The following is a 26025-nucleotide window of genomic DNA, read 5'->3' as shown; positions in this document are numbered from 1 at the left end:
ATTCAGTAAATGATATTATTGGATACAGTTGGATATAGAAAAATCTCATGAGCTTGGTGATCATTTAAGTACAGGTTTGGAAATAAATCCTCACCTAGAGCATTCACCACACTATATTTGGTTCTCATTTTGAACGTCACTTTTATCAGAAAGACATCTTTGACTACCTCTATAATTTGAATGCCTTTTTTTTTTTTACTTTCTATTCTTATCTCCTCCTCATCCAACAAAAAATTTTATCACCTTTTATTAATGATTTCTATTGTCTTTATCCTATTTCATACAATGTGAAACTACATGCATTCAAAGTGACATGTGATAAATACATATTTGTTGAATCAATAAGTCTAGAATTTGGATGAATACGCACCATGAAGCTCAGATCGTAAATAGTTCTGTAAAAATGGATGTAAATCATTGTTTTTTTTTTTTCATGTTTCCCTTCCCAATACTTGGTTCTCTCTTGTACTCTTATACTCTTGTTCTCCCTTTAAATTTTAAATCCATTGATCACAAGACAAAGTGGTCTAACTCTAGACCTGCAGTGGGTATAAAAGGACAAACACCTCCAGACTTTACTCACAAACTGGGAGGAGGTTCCAGAAAATCAATCAGCCAGGGAGCATACCAGTTCAAGGTTTGGTGGGGGCTGCCTCACCAGGAAGGAAGCCTCTGACCCTGTATGTGTGGTTGAAACAGAGACAGAAAAGCAGCTCCTCCATTGACAATTAGTTCTAGAATATTTGCAGTTGTGGATGGCATCTTTGTGACACATCAGGCATTTACACATCTACAAAATGTGACCTGGTCTTGGGTGGGTGTGATGGTGAGCAGAAACATATAAATGGGAGCTATGAATAGAAATGCATGGCAGAGATATAAGGAAGTGTGATGCATGCTGAGGAGTTCAACCTTAGCAATTGCATTTGAAGAATATCTGTTATTGAGAACATGACAACTTATCAGCCACTAATTGAGAATTTGATTAGCCAATCTATAATTTGCTACCTTAACTGTCTATAAAATATTTCACTATAAGATTTTAAATGAATTTTGAAATTACTCATGTTAATTAAATTTCTTAGGCAGTGCCTGTGAAATCATAATATTCTTTTATTATAGCAAACTGAAAGTTATTTAAAGAGAAAGGCCATTGCACATAGAAAACTGATGTACATTGTATGCTTAATTCATGTGACAGTACACCATATAAATCAAATTGTTATTACATTTTGCAATATAATAGATTTCTTAATGAAGAAACAGATAACCCTTGCAAATATGTGTTTTTATTCTCTAGATATTTGAAATTTTAAAAAGGTGTGCAGGAGATGTTATTTAAACAAGTCTAAATTGTCACCCATGGAAAGTACTATATTGTGTGGACATACTGAATTTATACTTTATAATAAATTCATGTATACATTGTCTAATTCATGTAAACATATAACTTGGACACTAAAATAAACAAAGGGCAAAAATAGAAATAATAGATGAGCCTGTATTACTTTATAAATAGAGAAGGATGCATCCCTTCATTCATTTGGCAAATATGCATTGATAAACTTTGTGATATTGCTGCTGTCTCCTTGTAGATTATATTTATTTTTTTATTGGTGGGAATCAACTTATTTTACACTCATTTTGAAAAATAGGACTCTCAGAAGAGACGACTGTAATAGAGTCTGCCCGTTTTCACCCTCCTGCAGTACACATCTAGACTATACTTCCAATCACCCCAACTGAAGAGGTAGAGGTGCCCAGATCACTGAGATCTGGATAGTGGAATGAGGGTATCTATCAGTGAATAAATATGTCTGATCCATTCAAATTTCCTCACTTTTGTGCATTTTCCCCCTTTTTATCAAATTCTCAGATTATGGTAAGTCCTAGGAGATGAATAATAATGGATCTTTTTGTCTTTGAGACACATGGATCCTTTCACCTACAAGACAAACCTTGCCTCCATTACATTAAAAATAACTTGGCATGTTTGTAATTATATGATTAGATGTTCACCTACCACTAGCCACCAAAAGTCTATTTAGGAGGTAGTAAAAAGCAGTCATTGAGTACATAGACCCATAGACCACATGGCTTTGACATGATTCTTCCAATTATGTTTTTTATGAACTTGTCTAGTATTCCTCATTAGAAAATGGGGAAATAATAATAACCACCCTTTAGGGTGGTCAGAAAAATTGAAAAAAAGTTTCTATATACACACACACACACACACACACACACACACACTCTTAACTAGACCCTGGTAAAATATGTGTTCGGTTCAGGATATCGGCTATTTTTTTTTTTCAATCATTCTTCAGAGGATCCTTTACAATCTGGGTAGAAAGCATAGGTGGACTCATGGTGGAAAAAAACTTAAAATTGAAAACTTCCATAGACTTGAGCAGGCTGTCTGGCAGAGGTGGAGCATAGACTACAAGTGTAGGTCAGAAATTTGCCACCAGGTGGGAAAATAACAATTCTACTGACTTCTTCATTAGATGCTATGTGGTCTTCTACTCACTGAGGATCCCTATACTTCAAAAATTCTCTGATATATACATTGTCATAGGGAATAAACTCACAATTGAACTTGGTGAGATACAAGTTTTTCTGAAAAAGATGACGCAAATAGCATGAAAGGCGCGTACGCGCCACACACACACACACACACACACACACACACACACACACGCGCGCGCCTTTGGCAAAGGGAAAAATGGACTCCACAGTACCAGAACCATGAAGAGAAAACATGAAACCCAGAATCTCCCAGGAAAGGGTCAGGGTTTGGCAACTTTGGGAGTCGAAGCAACCAGCAGGAACAATACCAACAACCCTGCCATTTCTTCCCCTGCTCTATCAGAATAAAGAGACTGGAGACCTCTTCAGGAAAGGCACCAACAGTGTGAACAATATTGCATCATTTTTACTAGTCAGAATTGTGTGCTCGTGGGTACATTGTCCATTCCTGGTGCATCAGGTATAATTACAAGGAAGGGGGACATTTCGCATCCATCTTGAGATAAATGGTGGACTGCCTTATAATAATTATAGCAATGTATTTAACACTTATTTCTTTCAAAGTAACCCTTGGTCCATAAAATATAAATGTTCCTATTGTGTTCTCACTTATTAATTTTTCTACAAGGAAGCAAAGCACTTTAATATCATTTCTATTAACTACTTTGACAGCATTTATCTGTACCATCCTGGTTCTGGAAAGTCAAATGAATTTTTTATATTCCTTATTTTAATTTGACTAAAATTATTTAAAGTGTTTCTAATGAATATCTTTCTATTTAGATCTTATTATGACGGATTTCCCTCGTAAGATGTTTGAACTCTTTCAGACTCATTTAGGAGAAAAAAAGGGGAAGTAAGTGGAAAATGGTAGGAAGCTCTGGGCTGGGAAAAAGAACTCAGTTGAAGCTACCAGTAACATACATGGTAAAGACTGTGGCCCCACACAGTGCCTTTGAGCTCAATTTCAAAAGATGGGCAAATGATAAATTTTGTCCAACAGCATTTAATTTTCTAGTGAAGTACTGCTGTTTCATCTAATTGAGATTCAATCACATGGTGTGGCTACATTATCTGAGCATAAAAAATCAGAATCATTCCTAGGATTTTGCTTAAACCTTCATCAAGGAGACCTCCTCCTCCTCTGAGATGCATACCTATAAAGATTGTACGAGCTGAGATGCTTCCAGCAGTCTTTGCCTGAAGAGAAGTTTACTGCAGAGGAAAGCAAAGTTAAAGGATAAAAGGAAGCAAAATTGTGTTTTCATGAAATAATATGACCTCCTGGATCCAGATGTCCTTGTATCTAACTCATCTGTGGATGCTCTGATTACATCAGTGATTCTCACACTGTGGTCTTCAGAACAGCAGCAGCTGCTGCACCTGGAGACCTGCTAGATATACAAATTACCAACCTCCCCCAAAATCTACTAGCAAGGGTTTGAAGAAGCCCTCAATAAGGGTAAACCAGATGCCTGCTTAGTAAGCAATAGAATCAGGGTTCTACAGTTCAAGCACCTCAAGATTACATTAATTCTGCTTCATTTGCTTGTTTAATTTCATGTATAACCAAGAAAATAATTCCTGATTACAAAGAGGCACTCTTACTGATTTGCCATGCTATTCATCTATCCTATTTAATCATCCATTCAACAGAACATACCAAGTAGTCAGACCCCACACTATGTGGCCTCCAGATGCTGAGAGTAGAACATAAAAGACTTTCTAATTTCAAAGAATTTACAAAATAAAAGATAACTAGGGACAACAAACACTCAGAATGTCACTCTTCTACATCCTTGATGTTCACTGCTAAAACACTATCACAGTCCTTCAAATAAAGCAGGTCAGTAAGGCAGTACTGATCTAATGGAACTGACTCAAGGTGACATACCAGCCCTCCCTAGAAGTACTAGTGAAGTACTAGTGAAATTGAAACAAATTTATTATTTAAATATAACATAGAAATTATATTTTGATATAATATAGGTTGAGACACGTATAAAGAACCTGTTAACTATGAGATAATATATATTTTTATATTCTTGGAATCAATATCCTTTATACTATATTATGTATGTGTTTGTATATACGTCTCCATAGTATTTGGATAGGTCTTCATTTAGAATTGCATTTCATTTACTTTGGATAAGTTTTATGCAGAATAAAATGGCAACTTTATTTTAACCCAATAATTATACATGTTAATGGGATTCAGGGATTCATGCCTTATGAATGAATGATTCCATTCATTCATAAGGCATGAACTGACTTCCAGTTCCATCATTTTCCTTGTAAATAATGGAATTATATTCTTATGGCTGAATAGTACTCCATTGTATATATGTATTTTTTAATCCCTTCATCTGTTGATAGGCACCTACCTAGGTTTATTTCATATCTTAGTTATTGTGAATGGTGTTGAAATAAACACACAGGTGCACATTTCTCTTCTGTATGCTGATTTCATTTCCTTTGAGTATATATGTAGAAGTGGGAATAGCTGACTCATATAGTAATTCTATTTTTAGTTGAGTATGATGTTGGTTATGGTTTTGCCATATATACCCTTTATTATGCTGAGATGTGATTCTTTTATACCAAATTTATTGAGGGCCTTTAAAATGAAGGAATGATGAAATTTATCAAATGCTTTTTCTGCCTCTATTGACATGATCATATGATTTTTGTTTTCATTGCATTTATGTGATGTATTACACTTATTGATTTACATATGTTGAACGATCCTTGCATCCCTGGAATGAAATACCAATTTGATTATGGTGTGTGCTATTTTTGATATATGGTTAAATATGATTTTCTAATATTTTGTTGAAGAATTTTGCATATGTTCATCAGGGATATTGGTTTCTTATTTTCTTTTTTCTGTACTTGTCTTATTTTGGTAATAAGGTAATTTTGGCTTCACAGAATGAGTTTGGAATGGTTCTGTGACTTCCAATTCTGTGGAATAGTGTGAGAACATTTGGCATTAGAACATTAAATATTCGGTAAAACTTATCAACAAAGCCACCCAGTCCTAAGCTTTTTCTTTGTTGGAAGATTTTTATTACTACTGTTCCAGTCTCATACTTTTGTTTCAATTATGGTAGGTCTCATGCATGTAGAAAATTATCCATTTCTTCTAGGTTTGAAAATTCATTGCCATAAATATTTTCATCATAATCCCTAAAGGTACTTTGTGTTTCTGTTGTGTGATTTGTAGTGTTTCCTGTTTCAACTCTGGTTTTATTTGGGTATTTTCCCCCTTGAATAGTTAAGCTAACAGTTTGAGAGTTTTACATATTCAATGAACTTATTCTTTATTTCATTGATCTTTTACATTATTTTGGTCTCTATTTCATTTTTTTTCTGCCTTATTTTTGTTTCTTTTACTAATTTGGAGTTTGGTTTGTTCTTGATTTTTATATACCCTGAGATGTATCATTAGGTTTTTTATTTGAAATCTGTTTTATTGTTATTGTTGTTGTTGTAGACACTCAGCTCTTCTAAAAGGGAAGTTCGTAGCACTATTAATGCATTCCACAGGTTTTAGTAGGTTTCCTTTTTTAATATTTATTTTTTTGTAGTTGTACACAATAATTTTTATGTGGTGCTGAGGATCGAGCCTAGGTCCTTGCATATGCAAGATGAGCGAGCGCTCTGCTACTGAGCCATAACTCCAGACCCATGGTTTCCATTTTTTAATTTTTTTGTGTGTGTGTTGCTGGGGATTGAACCCAGGGCCTTGTGCATACGAGGTAATCACTCTACCAACTGAGCTATATCACCAGCCCCTGCATTTTCATTTGTTTCAGATGTTTTAATTTTTCTCCTGACAACCTCACTGGACTACTGCTCATTCAAAATTGTGTTTTACAGTCTCCATATATTTGTATAATTTCTCAAATTTCTCTTGTTGACTTCTAGTTCGATTCCATTTTTATCAGTAAAAAAAAGATGAGAGTTTAGTTTTTTTTCAATTTTTTCAGACTTTTTTATGGTGTATCTAGAGGAATTTCCATATACTGATGAAATGATTGTGTTTTGTAGCTCTTGGATGGAATATTCTGTAAATTTCTATTAACTCTATTTAATCTGTTGTATAGTTTGACTCTAATTTTCTTTCTTTCTTTCTTTCTTTCTTTTTTTTTGGTCTTGATGATATGTCCATTGTGGACAGTAGATATTGAAACCATCTACTATTAAGGTTTGAATCCTAAATGTCCCTCAAAGCCATGTGTTTAAGGCTTAGTCACCAGATTATGTCACAATTGTAAGATCATGCATGCCTCCCTCAGAGGTGGAGTCTGGTGGAAAGAAGTTAGATTGTTGGGATGTGTCCCTGAAAAGAATACTGGGACCCTAGTCCCTTCCTTCTCTCTGCTTCCTGGCCACCATAAAGTGAGTAGTTTTGCCCTGCCATGATGTTCTGCCTCACCACAGGCCAATAAACAATGGAACCAACTTACCAGGGATCTGAAATCATGAGATTAAAATCAACTGTTCCTCCTTTATAAGCTTTTTTGTCTCAGATTTTTTTTTTTCATAGTTGGTATTATTGTGTTAGAGTCTGTCTCTCCCTTTAGGTCTAATAGGGTTTTTTATACAAACTTGTGTACTGTGCCATTAGATACATACAGATTTATAATTACTTTATCTTATTAATTGAATCATTGTTTAATTCTTTATTTTGCCTCTTCTTAGTTTTTATCTTAAAGTCTACTATTTTTTTATAAATAAATAAGTATAGTTACTCCTGCTTCCATTTGCCTGGCGTACCATTTTATATCCCCTCAATTTGGTCTCTGTATGTTAACTAATGAAGCCAGTTTCTTGTTGTTGGCATGTTTGTGCTTCTTTTTTTATTTAAAAAATGTTTTAATCCTTTCAGCCAGTCTGTAGCTTTTAATTGGAGAATGTATTTTATTTACATTCACAGTTATTATTATTGACTTTCTTCTAGTCATTTTGAATATCTTGTTCTTTCCTTTTATTCATCTTTGTGGTTTGATGGTTTACTGTATTGATAATACTTGCTCCTTTTCTATATTTTTTGATGTACCTACTCTTATAGTGGGGTTTATTCACATGCTATCATAGTGGTAGTTAACATTTTCTACTCGGAGTGTAGGAGTCACTAAAGTATCTTCCATAAGATTGGTCATGATGGCTTATCTTGGAATGTCTTTATTTCACCTTAATTTCTGAAGGGTAACTATAGTGGGACTAGTATTCATGGTCACATATATTTTCTTTTAGCACTTGAAATACATCATTCCATTACATCCTGGCCTGTAGAGTTTTGTCTGAGAAATCTGCCATCATTCAAATGGCATTGCCCTTAAACTTTATGCTTGCTTTTCTCTTGCAGAGTTTAGATTTTTGTGTGTGTGTGTGTGTTTTTGTTGTTGTTGTTGTTGTTTTAGGCTTATGAAAATTTGGCTATAATATGCAGTGGTGAAAATCTTTTCTGGTCATATCTATTTGAGGTTTAACAAGCTTTCTGTACATGGATGTCTTTGTCTTTCCTAAAATTAGGGATACTTTCTGCTGTTATTTCATTGAATAAGTTTTCCATGCCTTTAACCTTTATCTCCTCACCTTTATATATTCCAATTATGTGGATGTTTGTTCATTAAGTTGTACCCTAATGATTCTGAATGTTTTCTTCTTTGTCTTCTTAATGAGAATGGAATATTTCAAAAGACCAATTTTCTTACTGAAATATTTTTATTACTTCATTTAGTCTGTTCTTGATGTTTTCACCTGAATGTTTTATTTGACATATTAAATTATTCACTTTCAAAATTTGTTTAGTTCTTTTTGAAAATATTTTTTGGTTAAATTTCTCATTCATATCTTGCATTGTTTTCCTAATTAATTTAGTATTCATCTGTATACTCTTCGATCTTATTGACCTTTAAAAAAGATAATTCATTTGGAATTCTTTGACAAATATTTCATCAATCTTGATTTTTAAAAATCTCTTACTAGAAAATTTTGAATTTTTTGAGATGTCACATCTCATATGTCTTGTGTGACTATATTGAGATTTGCTCATCTGGTGGATCAGAGAGCTCTACTACTTTTATGGGCTAACCTTCTTAATGAGTGGTTTCTCCAGAAGATGTGTCTTGGAATATTGGGCTTCATGCAATATTCACTTTATTACCAGATGAACGCCATAATATTATCTCCTTATAAGTTCTTTGGGTACAGTGTATAACGTGTGAGAATTGAAGAGGCCCACCGTCTGCAAGAGGGAGGACATTCTAGCAGTACAGGTAGGTATAGTTTGGGTAGCAGAGTGTGTGGAGTGCCAGGTAGGTATGGCATAGGTAGCAGAGTGTTTAGAGGTGCATATTGTGTGGCTACTCTCTCAGTGGGAGCATTACTCCCCTCCATGGCAGTTTCCTCAGACCCTGTTGAAGTTGGGTTTGTTACTTGTAAAGATTTCTAGTACTGGCTACATTAATAGTGGTGAGAAGCCTGAAGCGCTTTTCCTCTAGACAAACAATGGTGCAGGAGCTTTACAGTGAGAAGTGATGGCAAAAACCACAGCACCCACTCTGTGGCATTCAAACCCAGTTCTGACAGCAGAGCATGGTCAGACATGGTAAACAGTGGGACCCAGGTAGGTGTAGTGACAGGAGGAACTGTGACATTCCTTCTTCCTGTTACTGTGAGAGTGCCTTTCCAGGAGTAGGATCTTGGGTTCACAGCTGTGTGCACCTAGGTATAGGGTGAAAGCTGAGGCTTTTCTCCCCATGACTCTCTGAGCTATAGGGCTTGCCAAGAAGGAAGCAAAAGCTGGACACAGACAAAACCAGAGAAAGTTTCTCTCTGGACTGACATAGGTCATGTGCTCTGGGAGTGGAGCAACAGTTGGGGTTCATGGGGTTGCTCAAAGCATCTCAGCATACCCCTACAGGTGGAGAAGTGGAACTAGAATTTCTTCCCCATGTTGTTAGTGACAGGCACCTGTAGGTGGCGCTGATGCACAGGAGTAGCACCAACATGTGGGAGAATGACTTTAGTCCTGGCATTGGAGTCAATCTATACATGACTGGCCATGCCCCTAGACTCGGAGAGCAAACTCCCTGATATCTCAATTACTGAGGTCAGTGCCCTCCATTGCCCTGTGTGTTACAACCTCTCCCCTCCACAGGGTACCCGTCAGATTTGAGTTGGTTACACCACTGGGCCAACTTTGGTTTCTGAGGTAGATAAAGCTGAGCCAGTGAAGTAGAATGCATCCCAGACATGCAACATGCAAGGGTTTTCACCCACTAGAGCAATCTGAGTTAAGGTAATAGTTCCCTTCTCAAGATGGCTCCCAGCTATAGCACTTGGTAGTTTGCTGAGGGATGATGTGAAATCATTTCTAAAGCAAGGTTACTCTGTGGACTTACTCATTTAAGTGGGCTGCAAGCCAATGAGAATTGTGGAACTTTCCAATAGCTAGGATTGTCAACATCCACACTTGAATTCTCACCCTTACCTCCATAGAGGGAAGACTTCCTCTCCCCAGGTTTTGGATTCAGATGGAAAGTGCCAAGATATTTTGTTTCTGATTATGTTAATGTCCCAGCTTTCTGAATGTTTCAAGGTTCCAGTTTCTATCTTACCAATTTCCAGGGTTGTGATGGTCACTTATCTCAAAATGCAGCCACATATCTGTTGTTTTAGCTCTTTGTGGAGGAACAGGTGAGCTCTGGGATGCCTCTATTTAGCCATTAGACACCTACAATGTCAACTTTCTGGATATTGATAACAAAGAATAATTCTTCTCACATGCATCCTCTACAACCATGTGGCATTCTAAATGAGCACTGAGTTTGTAATTTGACAAACGTTTCAATGTAAATTTGCTTGGAAGTACCTGAATGAGAGGACAGATTTTCAGGTCTTGTAGATTGTGTTAAGAGGATAACCATTGGATGTTTTTCACCAAGTGAAAAATGTGCATGGGACCTAATGGAAAAAACATGAGACTATTTATAGTTAGAAAGTAAAACTCTGGCAACAGTATAGATGGGTTTAAATGTATCAGAACACTATGCCTATAATCACAGGTACTCGGGAGACTGAGGGAGAAAATTACAAGTCTGAGGTTTATCTGGGCAGCTTAATAAGACCCTTTTTCTCAAAATAATAGAGGGATGGAGATGTAGTTCATTGGTGAAGTGCTTGTTTAGTATGCACGAGGCCATGGGTTCAATCATTTAAAACAAAATAAGAAAGAAAAAAGACTTGGTAAACAGGACAGTTAACTGCCTTCAGTTGCTAATGGAAAGAGTAAGATAAATGAGTGAGTGAAAAATCGAGTACTGTGTGCTTTTTTAGAGTTCTTTTCATTCACATGTGTATAGAGAGCTGTATATACTCTATAATCTTTTAGAACATTCAGGACTCCTTTCACCATTGTGCAAGGTCAAGGTGATGGTGATTTCAGGTTCCCAGGATGTATTTGATTTTTAATATATTTTACTTGTCAGTGGACCTTTATTTTATTTATTTATATGTGGTGCTAGGAATCAAACCCAGTGCCTCACACATGCTAGGCAAATGCTTTACCACTGAGCAACAACCCAACGCCCACCAGGAGGTGCTTTTAATTCAGTGGTTCTTGAGGGTACAGGATGGAGACCAAAAGTAAAGACACAAGGGGCTGGCAGCAGAGGATGTAAAGGGTCCCTTAATCTCTTTAATGATTTTTCCATTCGGGCTTCTCTGACCTAAAGGACTGACAGGAGAAGGTAATTTAAAGATGACCTATTATAAAAAAAAAAAAAAAAAACTTCCCTAGAAAGAATGTTGTAGTCTGAATTTTGGATAACAAAGGAAGAATGAAAGTTAGAATAATATGACAGTATTCCAGTTACAGAAGGCGGCACAGGAGTCAAACAAGGGCTAACTACATAGTAAATTTGACTTGTATTTTTTTCTGGAAATGATATAACATAGCATTGATCAGGTAATCTTATTTAAGATTGCTAGCTGACCCATGGGCATCATGTTTGATACTGTGAGCTTTCTGCATCAGTATCCCCTTTAATACATAGTGATGGTTTATGGGGTGTGGGGGTTTTGGGGGTGATAAAAAATGTTCTACTTTCTGGAACTATGTAGTGTGATGGTTGCAAAACATTGTGAACATATTCCATGTATGGAACTGCACACTGAAAATGGTTGAAATGGTAAATTTTATTTGTATTTTATTGTACATACAAATATTTATATAAAATAAAGCCATCCAGTTTTAGACCTAAACTTTAAAGGGTCTAAGATATTACCCTATGGGCATGATCACAAAGTAAACTCAAACTGTCTTATATATATTTATATAAATGTGTTATATATTTATATAAATACAAGTTTTTCAGATTAGGGACAAGACCCTTTAGTTTATATACACAATACATAAGTACTAGATGCCTTAGTCTACCATGGCGCAATGTACTGAGATCCAGATGTTACCTTTACATGGGGGGGTGGGTCACATCACAGAAGAGAAACTCCAAAATGTAAAGGATTCAGAATGTAGAGAGGAGTCACTGGCATACCTGTGGTGAACCCCACCCCCGTCCCACCCCCCCACCCTGTGGAAAGACACCTTATCTTTCACTCCTACATGTCAACAACACATCCTCTCTTGAAGAGGAAAAGTTCTCTCCCTGAGATGTAAGCAAGTGTCCAGAGGGATGAGGGAGGTGCTCTAGACTCTAATCCCTAGACTCTAATCTGAGCAAATGGCCTATGGGGAGAAAATCTTCTCTAGGTTTATATATTCTCTATCTTTACATCCTTCTGATCCCCATGGTTCAGAAGAAATATAGGGAAAAACCACAGCATCAACGCTAACCAAAAAGAAAGAAACAAAATTGGTACTATAGATTTTTTTTTTTCCATCTCTACATTTTGTCTTTTAAAGCACTGCCAGGGAACTTATTATCTTCTGTGGCTGCTATTCAATCTTTGAACCTATTTTTTTTCCTTTTGGATATATATGGTGTGTGTGCGTCTGTGTGTGTGCACACATACATACATGTATCCTTTTGATTATAAAGAGGTCATAAAAATAACAATCTATTGATATGTAATAGTATTTAACATACAGATTAATATTAGCAGTGTCTGGAATCTAATATAAAGACTAGTATTTAATAATTTATAGGGATAACTGCTTAATATAACATTAATTCCAAATACTATGCAAAGTTCTATTTTACTTCCTTGTTTCATTTCACCATAAACATATTGATGAAATTCAGGGGTTATTTCGCTTCAAAGTTTATTTGTGCTTAAGAATAATAGGCTTCACAGTTTTACTTTGGAAATATGAGCAGTATATTTGTCTTTGAAAAGTCTAGCCCCAAAAGGAAATTTCAGCACAGTTCTGAATTTATCTTTTTTTTTTTTTTTAAAGAGTGAAAAGAACTTATGGATATAGCTCAGTGATAAGGCTCATGTTTAACTCGTGCAAAGCCCCTGGGTATAGTCTCCAGGGACAGGGATGGTCGGGAGTGGAGAAAAAGGAAAGTGAAGAGTGGCACTGTACCAGTAAGAAAAAAATACAAAATTAGTAAACAGACAACTTGAGTCAGAAAAACTGTTTAACTCTCTAAGTCATTTCTCTTCAATGGTCTGTTAAAATAGAGGTAGTATCTGCCCCCAAATTAAGGTTAGGATTACAGGACACATGCCTAGATTTCTGAATTGGGATTCCACATTGAAGATTGCCTTTTAGAGTTCTTGTTTCTCTGCTATTTCTCTCACCCTGGAGGGAGAGACAGAAACTTATATTAAGAGACGTGTCATCCAAAAGTGGGGACACCTGACACCTTGGCATGGGTTTCTAACTTGAGTGATAATACTTTCCCTGTCTGAACTTCATTTGTTCCACTCCCATTTGAGACTGCTTCCTCATAGAAAGAGGATGATCTAAGATACCCAATTTTTGATTCAGATGTTCCTCCTTCAATAAGTGAATAACCTTATTTGTAAGATGGAAAAGGGACAGCGCTTGTTAGGAGTAAAGCAATGCTTCCATATGGTGAGAACAGACCAGTTGGAATGATTTAGGCTAGATAAAAAGAAGTTAGCAGGTCTCGACTGAAGTGTGCAGGATTATGATGTGTAAAATAAGAACTGTTCATACTTTCTACTCTCTGACCTAAAGTCATAGATTAGGACAATTTTAACAATCCATAAGAACAAAGTGTTGCTAGGTCATTTGTGAGCTATTCTCACAACATTAACATTTTCCTTCTCTTTTACATTCATGAGAAAAGACACTACATGCTCCAGTGATCTTCAAAGTCAGAATGAACTGGGACAATGAGAGGGGGGATTGGGACTGTTTTAAAGGACCTACACATAAATATGAAGACTATTACTTCCTAAGCAAACTTGTCTGTGGCCTATACGAAACCTCATTTAATGCTTACAATTTTCTTTACAAATAGAAGATAAAAAGCAAATGTCTTTTATGCGAGGAAAGAACTCTACCAATTGAGGCTACAAATGTCTTTTATAGATGAAATTTGTAATTTATCAGAAGAGAAATGATTCCATTCAAGATGCCTCAACCAGTATGCTGTAGAAATAAAAATGTGACGTAGGTCAGTTTGAGGACCAGATCTAGGATCTTTAACACTGCATATTAACAAATGAGCTGTGGTTCAAGCTCCACTTTGAAGTGGCCCACAGTGAAACCACACAGTCACTTGAAAATTGAACAATTCTTCTTTAATAAGTGGGATTCAATCCTTGAGAGCTTAAGAGGGAAGGAAACCTGTTTATGATTAAGTTATAAAAATTTAAAATTTTCATAAAGAAAAATTTTCTGATCTTTCCCTAAGAGGATGCTACCATGAGGTCTTAATATTGAACCATACATCTTCCTTATAGACCTGATCAAACTTCAAGATCATGTAATTTTATGTTTTGTGCTTAAATCTATCATCTACTGGACTTTAAGATTCAGGAGGGGTTAAGACTACATCGGTTGGCTTCATCATTGTGTTTCTAGCTTCCAGCATATTTCTTTGTGAACATAACTTCCTAGTACATACTTTTGAATAAAATAAATAATAACCTTTTAAAGGAGAAAATACGAAAAATTTTAACTAACCAAAGAAATTATTCTTAATAATGGAGGAAAGTAGCAAAGTATAAGTGATAAGACACATCAAGAAAGATAGGTTTCAAGGTTAGCTTTCTCTTTATTCCACATAAATGTCATTGAATAATTTATTGAGCCCAAAGTGGTTATTTTATAAATAGTTGCTCTGATAAAGAAAATGTTAGAGCTTCCATATCAGTCAATGGCATATCATCTCTCTGCCTGAAAGTGTCTGCGGAGGAAGAAGTGAAAGCAAGTAGCCTAAAATCTATCTACTCTTTACCAGGAAATAGAGAGACAGGTGATCCCATCTACTATTCTCCTCGACAGCATAATAACTGAGCCAATGAGCAAATAGGCTAATGATATTTGTTAGGAAAGGGGTTCTCATTCATGGAGTGAAGATAGCTCTGGCTAAAGGTACTGTATAATAGGAAAAGAAGAGAAGGCAGAATTGTCATTTACGAATCTGAGACAGGCCTTCCTTCACAGTATCCCCCAAATCTGGGTATAAAATAGAGATGATTAACAGTCTGAATGCCTTCTACTGTGTAAGATGATAACCACTATCTATAAGAGAAACATTATCTATTCTGAAAATGGCACACAGGGGTGAGAAGACCTAATGAGTTGCCTTGAGTTACTAGACCTCTGTCTACTGCTCCTGAGCATCTTGTCTGATTTTTGGACATCATTTTTTAGGTTTATTTTTAATTCATTTGTGTGTTTTGATGATCAGATGCTTCCTGTTTCCTCACTGTGACCCTCTTCTTCCTAAGCATATTTTACTTGGAGGTGTCCATGTGAAATATTAGAGACCTTGGCCAAAGACATTAAAGAGAAAAAAAAAAAAAAAAAAAAAAAAAACCTCTTCAGGGTAATTATTTTGCTTACTTGATAAAATAAGATACAGTAACTGGAAAGTATCTTTGTACTTACCTCTGTTTTCCTATAATGTATATGTGATCACTTAAGCAGGTGCTGTCTTATTACCATAAAGAAATAAACTATTAAGTCTAACTTTGAAGTAGACATCAGCCTTGATGTACAAAAGCTGATAGTCTAATGTCAACCTCCCTGAACCTCTGGAATGTTCAGAAAACCTCTTGAAGTGTGTACAGCCTTGTTTCTGTTACTTGCAACCAGCTGAAAAGCATTCCTAATGTAGAGTATATACTTAAATGCTTTGAATCATCCCAGTCAATGTTTTGGAAGCTTAAATCAATTTCAAAGTGCTCTCAATAAACCCATGTGGTTGCGTGGAAACCCTCAAGATAATCCAGGTGTCTATAATAAAAGACACAACCACAAATGACACAGTGAGTTCCTTAATTATGCTTTTCAACATCTTTATCCACTGAATGGGTGGTTAATTCACGCAATTCCCTACACATGGCAGCCCTTTGAGCCTCTGTGGGATCCCACCCTGATAAACTCAGGAAATGAAGAACCTCTCAGAGACCTCTTTAATAAAGAGGTCTCTCTTCACACCAAACGTACTTCACAGGATGAGAACTTTAAACTTCATTTCTTTCTCCACAATAGCTTGAAAATCCCTCAATAATTAACTCCATTTCTTCTCCCCACCCCTTTATCTCCCCATTTCATTAAGCATGTTTGTAATCAGAAATAAAGTTGAATTTGATTCACCAGTGACTTGATACGTATAATGTTACCTCATATGAATGAATTCTTATCTCACTTGTGCCTTAACAATTAAAAGACCCTCCATTTATTGAAGATCTTTTCCCCCTTCATACTTGTAGAGATAAATGAGAGGCTGGTGACCCAACTTGTGAATGTTGAACCACGATTAGTGCCTACCTCTCAGGCTGTTCACACAAACAAGAAAAGGGGAAAGGCCATAGTATCAGAGAAGCTTAGGCAGAACTCTATTAATTTGTAAATAACTGAATCAAAAGAGAAGCATAAATGACATCCCCAAATGACTGCATCATTATCTTCTCAGAAGTGCAAAAGGCATTGTCTATTATAGTAGGCAGCATTTATATGGAAATGAGGTGGCTAAGGAGCAAACACACTGTTACTTTCTACCTAGATATACTGACCCCAGGTTCTGTTGTGGGGATCTCTATGGCTCCTCCTTCAGAGGAGACCACAGTTATGTATGTATAAAAGGAGCCACAGGTGCTCTTGCCTAGGGGTAATGAGTAGCCATAGTATTTAGCCATACACATTTAGAAATGCACTCTTGCTACACAAGGGAAGAGAGTATAAATATCACAGTATAAAAGGATCCCCCAAAAAACAAACCCCATTTTTTTTAGTCTTGAATAACTAGCTTTGTGGAAGATTTAAATGAGAAGAGATCTTGAAGTCATGAATTTGAATGTCTATTTTACAAATAAAAGAGTGAAATGAGGTGGAATAACACCATACATAACAGGAGCTAATAGAAGCTCCATCTCTATGCTAGTTTTGCTTTCTTATAATTGTTATAGTACTTTTTCTTTCCAGTGAATGTTAAAACTATAACTTCTACATGAATGGATTGTGTCATATACTGTGGAGTAAGTATTACCTCTGAGATGGCTTTGCAGGAAGGATAGAGAATAGAGAAATTGACTATTTTAGCATAATAAATTCATATACCTGGTCTTTCATTGGAAATCCCAGCAATGTTTGGTAGCCCTGAGCTGCTGCCTTACTGTTCTTCTCATTCACTGTGTTCTCATAGATTAGATTTAGATTTGATTTTTTTTTTTTCACAGCTTTACCCAACTTACCTGCAGCGACACTAGTGTGCCTAATTGATCTAGATGCTAACTCTTGTCCAAACTCTGTCAAACTTTTCTCAAATTCCTGGACTTCTGAGTGATCTCCATGATCCACCACTACATCCAATTAGAAGTCAGTCCTTAGTGTGAATAGTGTGAGCCCAAGTAAGAGTGGAATATAGTCACAATAGCACGTGAAGATCACAACTTATTGGGCTGACCTCAATTTATCAACCATATTACAGACTTCATAATTTGCATGTTGATTCCACAGCTTTGGTCTCCACTAAAGCACTGATTATCCATCCTCCTTAGCCTGATTCTCTTCTCACCATAAGAATGGCACCCATGGTCCATATTCATTATGGTACTAGGTAGCAATGACATTGTATGAAATTCTGTACTATCAACATAACTTTCCAATTCTTCCAAATGTAGCTGTTTTGGAGTTGGGTAATTTCAACTACAAGGACAATCTCACTTTCCATGGCAGTAGCATTCCTTCCTATTCCATCCATACTTATGTAGAGCTTCTGTTGATGACCTTCATAGAAATGATTGTTGTTCCTCTATTTTCATCTTGTTCCTTAAAGGAGGGCTCTGATTTATTAAAAACAATGATGGACCCAAGTAAAAGATTACATTTAATAGCCCCATTTCAGTTAAATCTGTCTCTGCTTATATTTTGTATCTGAAATAATAGGATACAAGGTTATGTGGTGACTTCAGAAAATCTTCATAAGTGAGAATAGAAACTGGAATGGACTACTATTCTTAGAGAAGACAGACATGAGTAACATAAACATACATGAAGGACACAAGGGATAGTCAACAAGACAACTTCTCTGGAGAGATCTCATGAGCCCACACTTTGAGCTAGGAAGGAATCTCTGCAGCTTAGGCAAGTTCTATGATCCCCCAGTAGGCTGTGAGTATTGCCACGGCTGGTGACGAGAATTATTCCCCTTCTGTTTTCCTTTTTAAAATTATGTTTTTGTTTCTTTATAAGGGTTTTTATCAGAACATTAATGGGATCTGTTGTTACATATTCATAACTGCATGCAATATAATTTGGTCAATTTTATTTCCCCAGTACCTTCCCTTTCCCATTCTGTTTTCTGAGGGCATTTTCTTTTTTAAATTCTAATTTGTTATATATGACAGCAGACTGCGTTACAATTCATATTACACATATAGAGTACAATTTTTCATATCTCTGGTTGTATATAAAGTATACATTTGTGTCTTCATACATATACTTAGGGTAATGATGTCCATCTCATTCCACCGTCTTTTTTTACCCCTTTATCCTTCCCTCCCTTTTGCCCTATCTAGAGTTTGCCTAATCCTTCCATGCTCCTCCACCCAATCACACTATGAGTCAGTCTCCTTATATCAGAGAAAACATTCATCATTTTTTTTGGGGGGGGGATTGGCTAATTTCATTTAGCATCATATTTGCCAACTTCATCCGTTTACCTGAAAATGCCATATTTTATTCTGTTTTATTGCTGAGTAATATTCCATTGTGTATGTATACCACATTTTCTTTATTCATTCATCTACTGAAGGGCATCTAGGTTGGTTCCACAGTTTAGCTATTGTGAATTATGCTGCAATTAATATTGATGTGGCTGTGTCCCTGTTGTATGCTGTTTTTAAGTCCTTTGGGTATATACCAAGGAGTGGGAATTTCCAAGGAATCTCCATTCTGCTTTCCACATTGGCTGCACCATTTTACAGTCCCACCAGCAATGTATGAGTGTGACTTACCCCCACATCCTTGCCAACACTTATTGTTGTTTGTATTTTTAATAGCTGCCATTCTGACTGGAGTGAGGTAAAATCTTATAGTAGTTCTGATTTGCATTTCTCTAATTGCTAGAGATGTGGAACATTTTTTTCATGTTTGTTGATTGATTGTATATCCTGAGAAGTGTCTGTTCATGTCCTTGGCCCATTTATTGATTGAGTTATTTGTTTTTTATGTTTAGCTTTTTGAGTTCTTTATATACCCTAGAGATTAGTGCTTAGGCTGCTACTTCCTTAAGAAGACTCCGATAGTACAATAATTAAAATCAAGAACTAATAAATGGGATGGATTTAAACTAAAAAGTTTCTTCTCAGCAAAATAAACAATCAGTGTGGTAAAAAGAAAGCCTACAGCTTGGGAGCAAATTTTTACCTCTAAGTGCATTTTCAATCATGATAATACTGCTCTTTCCACCACCCCATCATTGTATGTAGAGTATGTTGTGAAGAGAAAATTTAATTCTTATGATTCAAAGGTAACCCTATCTAGAATTAAAGAAGAGAACTGTGCAGATAGAGAGGAGGTAAAATTTTGAGGGCAGCTGTGCATGGGGAGAAAAAAATTCCCTAAAGGAATCACCATGGCAAAAAAGATAGCTCTTGGTCTATGATATGCAATACATTATCTCTTGCACCTAACAGAACAACAATCCATATGACCATCTTGTCACCTTAACATAAAAATAATCCATATGACCAACAATCCATATGACCACCAATCCAACAATTTCAACTTGCCATCAATGGGACTTCCTCATCTTTAGACAACATTTTATATGTAGGAAAAGAAGCAGCCTTGTCTTTTTACTTTTCCTTCCTCTTGATGGTGATAGCAATTACTTTATTACTGAATTAACCCTGCCTCAGGGTTTTTTTTTTAATCCAGAGCAAATTCTCATATTTAACTCTACTCATAAATATGAAATTAACCACGTAATGATCATAATTTCCCATGTAGATATCTGATCCCATCTTGTGAACATTGCCACAATTATGCCATTTAACCTATTAAGTAAAGATGAGAGTCTCCAGGTACTTAAAATAGAGGCATAAAACAATAGGTAGATTTGAGTAAAATGACTTTAATATGGTATTAGTGATTCAAATTTTGATTTTGTTCTATAAAGAACAAAAGCATATTACCAAGTTACTGGTGGAAAACAACTCTACATATTTTTGTGTTGTCTGTCTCCCTGCTTTATCTTAGACATAAAATCTTCATACACAAAAAATAATCATCAATGATTACATGCATGCCATATACCAATTTCTCTTTTGCATGCACACATGTTTATGGGCTTGTTCTCTCATTATGGATTTTTTTACATTGAAAGTAAGATGTTAAATAACTTCTAAATTATACATTTTATAATTTTGAAAACAAAATATAAGGCAGTTTTTCTACTTTAATGTCTGTGTCCTTTTCACTGCATCAGAATTATTACATAGTGGAGAGATTATCACATATTTGTTAGGACTGAATGGTAGACTGTCATTTTTTTGGATGGAGGTAAGACTAAGAACTAGACCTTCACCGTGAGGTGAATTAGAAACGAGGACAGGCACTAATTTTGTGAGGAAAGAAATTTTATCTATCAAAGCCAAATACATGAAGATGCTGCTGGAGGAAATTCGGCTTGGTAGGCAGAGATCTAGATGGTCTTCAGGATCCCCACCCTTTCATAATAACAGCCTAGATAATATCCTCCCTTTGAGTCTTGGCAAATCTATTTTTTGTGTGTGTTCAACATAATATGGCAAAGATGATGGGATGTCATGGCCTCGGTTAGGTTACCTAATACAGCAAAGACAAGAGCATATCAGTCCAATAATTGTGCTATATTATATAAGACTGTATTACCAGTCTGAAGGAAAAACAAACAAACAAACAAACCTCACCTGCTAATCTCAAAGAAGCCAGGTACTGGGAGCAATGAATCACTTTTAAGATCTCTGAGGGGTTTATAATCAGAATGAACTTGAAAGCAGGTATTTTCCCCCGTAAAGCCTCCAGAGGAGAACATAGCCCAGCTTACACCTTGACTGAGGCCTTGGGAGAGCTTGAGCAGGGAGTCAAGGTAGTAATCCCTGACTACAGAACTAAGGAGACTATGAGGTAACGAATATTTGTTTAAAACCAGTAAATCTATGGTGACTTATGCAACACTAGGAAACTAATACAACTAATGAAACAGTTGCCATCAAGAAGGCCCAAGTTCATTGCTCCTGAGTGACATGACAGGAGGACAGCACAAGATGGGACTTATTCCCTGGAAGGACCAAGGTGCTAGACTATATATCAACAAATGGATCAGGAACCATGAAGGACTTGAATTACCTGCACAGGGCACAAAGCATGGGCGTCGATCAATAGCAAAGCTAGCAAGGAATCAAGGCAAACATCTGTTCCCTCACCAATGTCTACTGATGAACATAACTGATAGGAGAATAAATAAACTTGAAGAGAGATGTGAGGAAATTATCCAAAATTAGGTAGTAAAAGGAGATTTTTAAAATGTTGAAGAAAGGTGAAAACACCTCTTACTCCAGATCTGTAGGTCAGAAACTCTGGGAAGGGAGCCCAGCAATGCCTGCTTTCCTATGTCTTACAGCTGAGTAATGCACACAACAGTTGGCAAAGGCTAACAGATAAAACAGGTTCATTTTGACTTAAATGACTGACAGGTTACGGGAAAAAAATTGTCAATTTTATCATCCTTGTGATAATGAAAAGAACATTAAGTGCTGTATAGAAAATACAAACATGCCTAAAACTTTGCTAAAATTAGACAGAATAAGCTTTTAATTGAACCAGAGGGTTAAAAAAGGGGAGAGGCTATGAGAAGATACTAAGTTTTCACTGTACCCTCACATGGCCAAAAATAATGAGCTAATGTATAAAGCAACATTTTTTTCTCTTTGTATAGCATATAAGGGGCATTCGATTTTATAATAAATCTTTGTTTTAAAATATCACTGTTCTTTTGAGATCTAAAATTTTTCTTCTGCAATTCTTTTGACACTTTAAATGGCCATATATCCTTTGACATATGTCAGAATAACAACAGACTGGAAACTTTCCAAAATGCAGGCATAATTAATGAATTCAACTGATAGAATATGTAAAATCAAAAGAGTAGATACTTTCTTCACACATGCTGGGTCCAACAAAATGTCAGATTCACTTTGTTCCAGTACTTGCTTAATATCAAAGATTAAAAGTACATGACCTCAAATGACTTTTTAAGTGCTGATTTTTCTCCAGACTATGTTGAATAATTCTCACACTTTAAAGATTATCCATTCTGAAAGTAGATTTTAAAACATTGAAATTAGAAAAATACTGACAATAAAGTTAATCAAGTGTTAGAAAGTAAAAACTGGAAGAAACTTGCATCATTAAGTTCACTAAACCACTTCTATATAATTTATGTAAATACCTATTTAATATTAAAAATCAGAACATGTGAATTTGGAATTTTTATTGTAAAATCAAATAGGTTGAATATTAGAAAACGGTGCTTTTTCCATGTCTTGCTTCATTCTCAACAAATATTTGACAACTTCCCTCATGTAGGAATTTCTTTGAGAAAATCAATCCTATAATCAGTTTGTTTTAATGGTGTTACCATAGGCCCAGATTCCTATGTTGAAGCCTTAACCCTAGTGTGATTACATTTGGATACAGGAAAGTTAAGGATATAATTAAGGTTAAACCAGGTCACAAGAGCGGAGATCTCACCCAATAGGGCTCATGTTCTTAGAAGCAGAAGACCTCAGAGCTCTTTTCTCTATGAATGTGCAAAAAGTAAAGACCACATGAGGACATGGAAGACACCATCTGCTAAGGGGAGAGGCCTCAGAATGGAATCAGCACTGCCTTCTCTTGTGTGTTAGACTTCTAGCCTCTCTAACTATGAAAAAATAAGTTTCTGTTGTATAAGCCTCCCAGTCTGTGATCTTTTGTGATGGCAGCATTAAATAATACAGGTATTCATACATAAATTTGCCTAAAAGTCTGACACAAACATGGTGTTTAAGAGATACCTGTTGAATGAAGGAATAAATCCTGAGATTTTTCAATATTTGATATAGCCATAGATGTCTCAACTTCTGTCTCAGGGACATAGTGTTCATACAAACCAATCCATGAGCATCTAATGAATGCTATTTTATGCTGCTTGGCAAAGTGCTCACATTGTGAATGCTAACTATGTTTATTGCACATAGTAAATACAATATGAAATCATTTGTATTGCATTTAATGTGTAAGTAAAATGGAACAAATTAAGAGAATCATCCTTGTCACACAATGAGATATAAATTAGGACTCAGGGAAATATGTTTCAAAGGGCTGAATTAGGTACAGAACTGATCTTTAAAGACAAAATCTTAGTTGCCTATTAATAAAAAAAGGGGACAGGCTACTGGACAACAATGTAACTTAATGTTCATTTACCATGTTGGGTTTTTTTATACCAGAAGCTATGGCAGTGACTTTCTTTTGGGGGCCATTAAGCAGATCACCTAAATTTCAGGCTCCATGTGATGCAAAAGATGCTAGGAAATGTGAGCACATGGATAGTAGTGGGACTCTGCTGCATGTTCAGTCTTTGATTTCAACTGTTTAGTGACTGAGTGTTTATTGAATCTACTCTTGTACCAAATATTGTACCAGGGTTTGCTCAAGCAAATATTTCAGGGACTTTAATAAAAGAAATTATAGACAATGGGGATGCTATTGCAGAGGTAATGAAAAAAAAAAAAAAAACAAGTGGTCTTGAGGAAGAAGAAAGTCATATAAATCACTGTCGGGATACTGATCCTGCAGTATTAAAGCTGGTGAAGTCCTGAAAAAAAACTTAGAAAGCTGCTGTAAAACCTCCTGGGTGCAGCTGCCAAACTCCTGTACCTGGGACCGCTGCAGGTGTAATAAGGGTTCTGCCATTCTCCCTTCTTCCAAATTGCTTGGGAGCCCCTCTCAATGACAACGTAAACTAGAATTCACCCAGCAATAAATTCTGGGGACTATACCTTTCAAACTTTCAGCCCAGTTCCTGAAATACACACAGAAGTAAAGAAGTAAAAGAATTTTCCTGGTTATTAAATAGAAAATACATGTGTGCATAACTAGCTGTATAATTGCTTGTAGTTCCATTTTGGCTTGGCTTCCATGAAATCCAGATATTTCCCCGCTTTTTTGTTTCTTAACCTTGTTTTCCATATTCTATGAATATTAATAAAACCTACTGTGCTTTGATGAGTTGAAGGATTGTGATATTTAAATTCTTTCATACTAAAGTGCTGTGATTGCAATAGTATACCCTTGTCCTTGTCAGTATTTAAAAGTCTCATCTGTAAAATGCAAATGTTCAATTTTCAGTAAAATTCCTTGATTAATCTGCATTGACAACCTCCAGTGTAGACTAGAGAAAATCATTCCTTTTTCAAGACAAGTGCTGATTCCCCTATCTCTGAAGAAAATGTTTTAAAAACATAAATGAGAAATGTCCAATAAAATATTTATGATGTTTGAATAGAGCTTATATTGCCCTTACTCTCAAGTTTTGTTTGAATTTAAGCTAATAATTATAGTATTTTATGGGCAGGCACTAATAGAATGCTACTTTCTTTTTATTAAGACTTAAACAATTAAAATGCAGTGTGATATTTATGAGGAAAAATTATTCCATTTATATGATATCTAAAAATAAAAAATAATTAAGAATTTACTTACAAAAATGCATGGAAGCTCAATGAAGAAAACTTTAATATGCTGCTGGTCATAAAACTTCCTTGGAATCTCTGTCATAAAATTTGCTTTTTTTTTTTTTTCTGCAGCAACACATAGAAAACAGCTCTCTTTTGTAAACAAAGAATAACACAATCATCAATCTGACAAGTGAACAAAGAGAGTCAATCACTTGTAATTCTGATTGATGGAAAACAAGAGCCCAGTGGCTGGTTGGGATATAATAGGTAGTTCTAGGTGGTGAGGCAGCCATGAAGGGTGTCCTAAGCTCTCTGGTACTCTGGTTTACCGAAGGCAGTGTGCATGTGCAGCAAAGATCAGAAAGGAACCAGCCACCCACATCCCTGCTGAAAAATCCCACGTGGATGTGAAGATAAAAATGTGAGTAAGACTAGTGGAACACAGAAGCTGAAGGAGACATTAAACATCTGAAATTTGCATTTTCTTTCCAGCTAACACATGAGCATATTAGAAACCTTACTAGCTCAAATATCTGATCATAATCTCTGACCAATTTTTAATAATTAAAAGTTATGATCTATAGGAAAGTTGACTTAAATGTTTAACTATATTCAGAAGCTTAGTAATATTCAACTAAAATCCAGAGTGTGTGGAAGAAGTCTGATTTTAGTCCACGAAAGTCATTAAATCATTAGATAACAGCAACAGAAAACATAGCAAGCCACTGACAGGAGACTATTAGAATCTGGTTTGCTATACTACTTTGTCTAAATGTCCACAATTTAACTAAAAATTGAGACATGTAAGGAAACCAGTGGGGAAAAAAAAAGTGTGTATAGGAACTGAGTGATCCCACATACTGGAATTAGATGGCAAAATTACATTATAAATGTTTTCAAAGAACTAAAAAACATATTTAATGGCAATATAAGAAAAATTATAAATGGAAATTGTCAAGATGGAAATCGTAATAAAGGACACAAACAATCCATTAGAGGAACTCAAAAAATGGAATATGAGAAGAATCAGTAAACTTGAAGACAGATGAATAGAAAATTATCCATCCTAAAAAGAAAGAATACTGAAGAATAATAGAATCTCAG

This window comes from Marmota marmota, unplaced genomic scaffold, assembly GCF_001458135.2.
Source record: "Marmota marmota marmota unplaced genomic scaffold, marMar, whole genome shotgun sequence".
Classification (NCBI taxonomy): Eukaryota; Metazoa; Chordata; class Mammalia; order Rodentia; family Sciuridae; genus Marmota; species Marmota marmota.
This window is presented reverse-complemented; position numbering follows the sequence as displayed.